The sequence below is a fragment of the Malania oleifera genome, chromosome 1, assembly GCF_029873635.1.
Source record: "Malania oleifera isolate guangnan ecotype guangnan chromosome 1, ASM2987363v1, whole genome shotgun sequence".
Lineage (NCBI taxonomy): Eukaryota > Viridiplantae > Streptophyta > Magnoliopsida > Santalales > Ximeniaceae > Malania > Malania oleifera.
Window position 1 is genome coordinate 13,562,521 of NC_080417.1, and position 8,009 is coordinate 13,570,529.

Genomic DNA, 8,009 nt, shown 5'->3' on the forward strand with positions numbered 1-8,009 from the left:
AAACAAACATGTTTTTTAGTATCTAATTCTTTGTTGTGGAGAAATAGAAATAGAAAGTAGAAAACAATTATGATACTAATAGAGATCTTAATTTTTTCCAAGTTTATGACGTTGACGTAATATTTGCATAGCTGGTGCTTTTTATACAAAAAGCAAGAGGAATTGAGTATTTTATTTGAGAGGGAGTTATTTCTAAGGGGTGTATTTTATAGGTGCCTTTTTTTTTTTTTTTAAGAAGGGTGGTATCTTCATTTATTAATTAATAAACCCTCACTTTTGGCGAAAGAATACTGTGGTTACAAGATAATTAAAGGGAGAAACAAAAGACATAACTTTAAAGACCTCTCAAATAACAACACCAACATCCAGCCAAAACAGGATTACAAGTCCAATAAAAAAAAAAAAACCTACAAAACTAATATCACTTAACAAAACAAATAAAAGATAAACAACATAAAGCATAGCCCAAAACCAACAAGAAATCAGTTAAACATACCCCATATAAGTCGTACACATCTTCTCCAATTTATACAACTCATTGATAACTCCAAGGGGTTGACTACTATTTGTAAACAAACTATTCCTCCCCCTAGCACCTTAACGAGCCAAGGCATCTGCCACTTTATTTCCTTCTCTATACCAACGCTTTATCGAAAACTCTACTCCCTCCAATAAACCAATCAGTTGCTCCCAAAAATCCCATAAATATCACAAGGAGCACCTACTTGATCTTATCCAATTTACAACAATCTTCGAATCACATTCAATATCAATACTAGTATGGCCCAAATGTTTACAAATCTTTATTCCCTCCAAAACAGCTCTCAATTCAGCTTCCTTATTTGAATAAGAACCAAAATATTTTGAAAAACCAAACACAAAAGAACATGTATGGTCTCTAAGGATGCCACCACCACCTGTTGGTCCTGGGTTCCCCAAACTGCTCCCATCCAAATTTAGTTCAACCTCCCTTGCCCCGATTTTAGCTATCTCACACATTGCATAGTTTTAATTCTTTTATACACAATTTGTACTTACAGATTTTGCAATATCTAAAAATCATCATCCTTTAACTGAATCAATCATGTCATGTTCCTGCTCAAAACCCCCACCCTAGATCACTTGTAGTGTGAAAGAGTATAATATTTATTTCTTTCTTAATCACATTTTTTTTCAAAGCAGCACTGCTTAATCAATTACTCCTCCCCTGAGTTCAGCAGCTTGGATTTTGTTTATGGATTTGAATAAAAGTAGTACAAAATTATTGTTGGACTTGGTGTGATCCTAAAAGGGGGGTGAATTGGGTTTTAAAACAATTTTGGCTGATTTAAAACATTTCGTCGATTCATCACGTATCATATCCCATTCAACATATATAAGTGTATGTAAAGTGAGTTTAACAATAAAAGCAAACATACACGTGTGCAATATCTTATTTAAATCAAATGTGTGCATGATAATAATTTTGACATTAAATAAACATTCACACATATGCTAAAATTAAAGTGCAGAAATTTAAATAAGATAGAGAGAGCGACACTAGATTTGTTATTGAGGTTCAGCCAAACCAACTTACATCCCCGCCTTGGGCATACCCCCCAAGGATTCCACAATACCTGCTAATTTAACCGGGCGGAGCAAAAGCTTTTTACATCCTCTCCTTACGGGGCAAGGAAAACCCCAACTCAATTATTAAGCCGAGCCAAAGTAGTCTCACTTACGAGGTTGAGACTCCTTAGTTCAATTCTGGGCTGAATCGAACCGGTCTCATTTACAGGGCTGATACTCCCCAGTTCAATTAACGGGCTGAACCCAACCGTTACATGAAAATCATTTTTGTACATAAAATATGCTTCTGAAATACAAGCAGAGATGTACACAATAAGCTCAATAAAAGTATGCACTCCAATGATATGAAATAATGCTCAGGGGAGTAAGGGTGCTTAACTATATTTAAACCCCAATAAAGAATTTTTGCCAAAAAGATATTTCAATAAAACTATAGGAGAACCTAGGGTTTTTCTCTTTCAATGATTTTTGCACAAATAGAATGTATATGAAAAATGAGTATTATGTTCTCCAATCAAAGATTTATGCAAGTTAGATATACTTGGAGAATCTAAGATTTAGGCTCAATAAAATATTTGTGCAATTGAAAATTTTCTCCCAAAAATATTTTGAAATAAATACATGAAAGAGAGTTGGAGAGATTTGAATAAAAATATTTGACTCCAAAAGAGTGATTTAAACAATAAAAAGCATTTTGGGGGAACTTTGATTAACCAATGATTAGAGAAAAATTTAGAGTTAATCAAAGTTACTAATTTGGAATAATGAGGGGATATTTATAGAGTTTGTGAGAAATATGACCGTTGGGGACACGCTCGGTATTTTGGAAAGTTTAATTAAGTTTTAATGATGTTTTAAACACTTAAAAAATATTCCAACCAGAGAGCACCAGTCGACTAGAAGACTTTCGGTCAACCGAAGTTCTTATGGCTTGGTCGACTGGGCTAATTTTGAACTTCAGGGTCGATTGACCAAGAAAGGCGATTTTTCCAAAATAGCGCGGTTTGGTCGACCAGGGTGAAAATGAACTAACTGGTCGGTTCACCAGAAAGGTATATCTGAGGCAATTTTTGAAAAATAGTGCGGTTCGCTCGATTAAGAATAATTCAACTAGATAGTTTGGTCGACCAAATAGTTGGGACATCTCCCAAGGACCCTTGGTCGACCAGAGCGTTGGAGTACATTTTGGGCTCGGTCGACCAGGTGGTCAAAAAGTTGACTCCTAGGAGGTTTGGTCGACTGGGGTCAAATGAACTATATGAGTTCGGTCAACCGGACAGTGGTCAACTAGTTGACCTAGTCCGGGTTCAATCGACTGGGGCATTTTGTACGGTAGTTCGGTCGACCCAGTGTGTACATTTTGTGCAGTTCGGTCTTGTTTAAGCCACCAGTCACCCTATTTCAAATTACCAAACATGTGTATGCATGAGTGAGTGTCTTAGGGTCATTTTTATGTCCTTTTTGAAGACACCAAAAAAATCCGGTGTTGGTCGACCGAAGTTTTCGCAAACTTCGTTGTAGCCCCGATTTTGACCATAAATTTATTTCAAAAACTTTGTATGATTTTGATCTATTTAGAAAAAAAGTTTTTGGTGAGATGTGTTAGTCCCTAGGGTCTATCTACGGTCATTTTGAGCATTCATACACATCATGCAGAGCATGCAATATTACAGACCAAAGATAAAAATTAAATGCATATACAAATTAAAAACACATGTCTTCTTCGTCTTTTTGCTCTTCTGACTGCATGGAATGTGCTTGATCGTATAGTCTTTAAGTCATGCAAGCTTCCATTGCCATTTCCTTATGTGTCTGTTAAATTTATGGACCTGTTCACATGCTAAATACACACATAAGAAACATGTGTTTTCTCAGCATCAAAATAGGGACCGGACTCAAAAAGTCAACAATTATAATGACATTCAATTAAACCTACGCAATTCAAATATGTAGCCTGAAATCCAACCTTCCAACCAGTCTTTGAAATGCAAGGGAGTGTTGGGGATTCTGCATACACCTGTGGTGTGTTGAATAAATTAATAGCAGTAAATGTGTTTTATTTTTTGTCTAGTTTGTAGGAATTAGTTAGCATGATGTTAGTGGTGCCTAGAAGTTGTTTAGCATGATGTTAGTGGTGTCTAGGAGTTGTTTAGCATGTGCCTATTTTTGTGCTTGTAATCGCTTGTTTTTAGCCTATATAATGGTCATTTCCTTATCAATGAAGTAGTAGAGTTTTCAATCCAACTTTTTTTCCCTTTGTTTCTAAATTTATTGTTTTCTTCTTCCATTTTACATCAATGGTATCAGATCCAAGTTAGAGTTCCACAATGGCTTCTAAGACTTTTGTGCAGCCAACCATTCCACGCCTTGATGGTCACTATGACCATTGGAGCATGGTCATGGAAAATTTTTGAGGTCCAAAGAATATTGGACAGTTGTTGTTTCTAGAGTAGCAGAACCAGCAACAGGTATTGTGCTAACAGATGCACAGAAGGTGGAGCTTGCAGGGCAAAAGTTGAAGGATTTCAAAGTAAAGAATTATCTCTTCCAGGCATGTGATTGTTCCATCTTGGAAACCATTCTTTGTAAAGAAACTTCCAAGCAGATATTGGACTCTATAAAGAAGAAATATGAGGAGACAACAAAGGCAAAGAGTTCATAGCACTAAGCACTTTGAGGCGATTTCGAAACTTTACACATGAAGTGTGACACCCCAATTTTCATACCATTTTTTCCTCTTCAATAAGTAATAAACTTTAATCAAACATCAGTCACATCAAAAACTCGGATACCATTTAAACATAACTCGAACCGAAGTGGGGTACAGGGCAATCCGTTCACCATATACACACATTCCTAATAGCAGAAGTCAATATTTACAAACCATCCAAAATAAAAATACCAAGAGTTCTATACAACCATACACATCCCCAAAAACCCACATTATACACTAGGAATCATACATCCCTAAACAAAACACTCACCCTGCCTATCAAGGTACCAGCTCCCCTCTATCACAGAACTTTGTCACCTGGTCTGTCACGATTTCCTGAAATATTAGATATTTGGGTAAGACACATTTCGGTAAGACGGAATAAATTATTTATAGTGTGGCAATGCATATAAGTTTCGTTATATCACAAAATACTCATTTCAGTGATATAACCATCTGAGAAAATATACAAATTCGTATTCATAATCATATAGATATAAAACACAATCTTTTATAAGCTTTATTCCATTTCTCAAATTCATGCACATGCAACCCATATTTATCAGCGAAAGTTCCCGAGGATAAGGAAGATTACATGCTCATACATGTAGCTCCCCTTCTAATCTAATATCGTTTGTAACCTTACTCGAATAGTTTTGGTGCGGCTACAACTGATACTTATTAGGGCACTCAGCTTACTCAGTAAGCCCTCAGGTGGAGAGTTTTACTTCACCTTAGTTATTTATGTAATTAAACTCACACTCTTTCACTTCTCATTTTCATTTCACAATCTAACTCATGAGTGTCCACTGTAACCCATCCATGTGTCGTTTATAACTCATAGCTGCCTTGAGGATATTCACCATGCCATGCTTCCCCCCATGGTCAGGGTTGTGCGGCCCAAAGGCTGGATCTAAATCGCGTTTGGCCTATACAGTTAGATTAGAATAAGAAATCCACCAATTTGTGTGATACCCCATGGATGAAAGACTTAAAAAGATTCGATGTTACTACCCATATCAACAACGTGCACCTTTCTTTTCGGGAGCTTTCCCATAAGAACTCCACGGTTAAGCATGCTTGCCTTGGAGCAATATTGGGATGGGTGACCTCCTGGAAAGTTTTCTCAGGAAGTGTGTGAGTGAGGACAAAATACACTGAAAAGGATACGTGTTGGTTTGTGGGGCTAGTCATTAGTCTTACAAGGCCCGCCCCCTATTGTCAGGTCTAGGTGGAAGAGGAGAGACACAGAGCTCCCTGGCAAACCCAGGTTGGGGCGTTACAATTTGTCTATAGTATGATTGGCCTACCTATCCTAGGTTTGAACCCAAAGGGCAAAACTACCCTTCTCACTAGCTCAATCGAATGTCACGCCACACTTTCCACGAGACCGTGTGGTTGCATTTATCATCCCACTAGCAACGGTACCGTACTTTCAGAAATACTCAAGTCCATCAGGGTTCTCATTTCCACATTTTCATTTTCACATTTCAATATTCATATTCCATTATTCACATTGCAGTATTCACATTGCAATATTCACATTTTAGTATTCACAACTCAGTATTCACATTGCAATATTCATATTGCGATATTCACATTTCAATACATATTCCATTTCACATATTTCAACATTTATCAATAAAACATATCATCATTTCATATTTTCTCATTTATCATAGAAAACATTTCCATATTCATATTTCATATTTCATCACTTCTCAGTAAAAATACAGGTTAGTATAACATAATACATCATTCTCAATAAAATAATTTTATTTACCATTTTTCATCGTTTCCCATATTTCAAATCCCAAAACATCACAATTCAGTATAAATCATATGCCACAATTTTATCTGATATTTGTATCATAATAATTTTAAGCAAAATATCATATTCTCATTTTCACGTATTAATTCAACTAGTAGTTTTCAAAATAACTGTTATAATTTATTCTCCTTACCTGACTTACTGAGAGACCTGCTAAAATACCCAATCCTATGCCCACGGCGTTTGAAACTCGAAACCCTGAAATTCACATTTCCCCCAAACCAATCAATTCAACTCTCCAGAATAATAATTATTTTAATATTTCTTAGGCCTACACACTTCCAATACTAATTAAACTTTAAAAATAATTAACGGATATATTTCCACGATCCTACCCTAACCTTGGAGTGTTGCCTAGTGATTACACCTCAAAGTTGCATAATTAGGCATTTACATGCATTAAAGATTTTAATTGTAATTAAATGCCTGATTATGTCTATTATTTTAATCAGTGAGCTCATTTGATATTTTTTAGATATTTATTTTACTTTTGTCGAAAATTTATGGGCATTTGTGTTTTATTATTGCAGAATAATTTTTGAAAATTAAAGCCAAAATGAAAATGTGTGTGGGTCATGCGTGAGAGAAATCGAGTCAGCTTGAGCCCGTGATGAGGCCATGCACTTCTCGTTGAGCTTATGCAAATTGGAAGCCGTGTATGCTTGTGAGTGAGAAGATTACGTGGGCTTCATGCACATGAATCCGTGTCATGCAATGAAAAGTGGGTCGCAATCCAAGTCCAAAATTCGCTAGGAGACAACTTGAACGTATTTCGGTATTCTAATCATAACTCTCTCATATAACATCAGATTGACATGGTTCAAGTAGCATTGAAAAGCTTACAAAAATATCTACAATTTACCCTAAAATAGCCTTTTTCTAATTCGGACCTTTACGGGGTCAAAATTGGTCTTAAATTTGCCATGCTAGGCCATGTGCAGTGCTTAAGGAAAAAATGAGTCTTAGGCCACCAAAAAATAGGTCCATGCGCCTATCTCAAGAGGAGACACGGTTAGGGCAAAATATTATAGGGGGAATAGGGTATTTTATGGAGGAAGAAGGTTTATTAGAGGGAGGAGAGCAGCGTGAGGCGGAGGTGCGCAGGACAGCAGAGAACTCTCAACTTCTCTTGGATTTTCGGTTACCTCTCTCTCCCCCTTGTTTCTCTGTTTTTTTTCTTTACTTTGTTGTTCTTTAAATACATTTTTAAGTTTATTTTTATTCAAAATTTTGTTCAAGTTTAATTTTTTGTTTAAGCCATTGTTTAAGTTTAGTTTATTTTTATTTAAGCCATCGTTGAAGTTTAAGTAAATCTATTTTTGTTTGAATCTATTTTCGGATTAAGTAATATTTTGTTTAAGTTATTGATTGGGTTAAGTTTATTTTGAGTTAATGTTTAATTGAGGATTTTATGGTTGAATGTTTAATTTGAATAATAAAGTTTTCATCTTTGGTCTTTTGTCCGAAATTTCAAACGTAGGATTTATTTCTTTGTCTGAATGTTTAAATGTATGATTGTTTTACTTATTTAATTTTGTTATCATTTATTTTATTGTTTGGATGGATCATTGAGTAGAAATATTAGTTGTGTTGGATTTTCCATCATCTATTTACCGTTACTCATTTCTTGTCATTTATTTTATGCGTGTTAGGTTCTTTATTAATGTTATGCGTTATTTTAATTTAGTCACAAACTCTCACAAATCCAGAATTACGAATTTGAATTGTGTTCAGTAAAATTTTCTTTTCTTATTTTCTTTCGGAATTACATAAACTTTGGAACTAAACTGCATTTCCTGAGGAGACTGACTCACTCGAAAAATGAGCAGCTCGAAAGCTATCCCAAGTATAGGAGTTCTATCGTGTAATATTAAGCCCAAGGGCTAGATCGTCTCC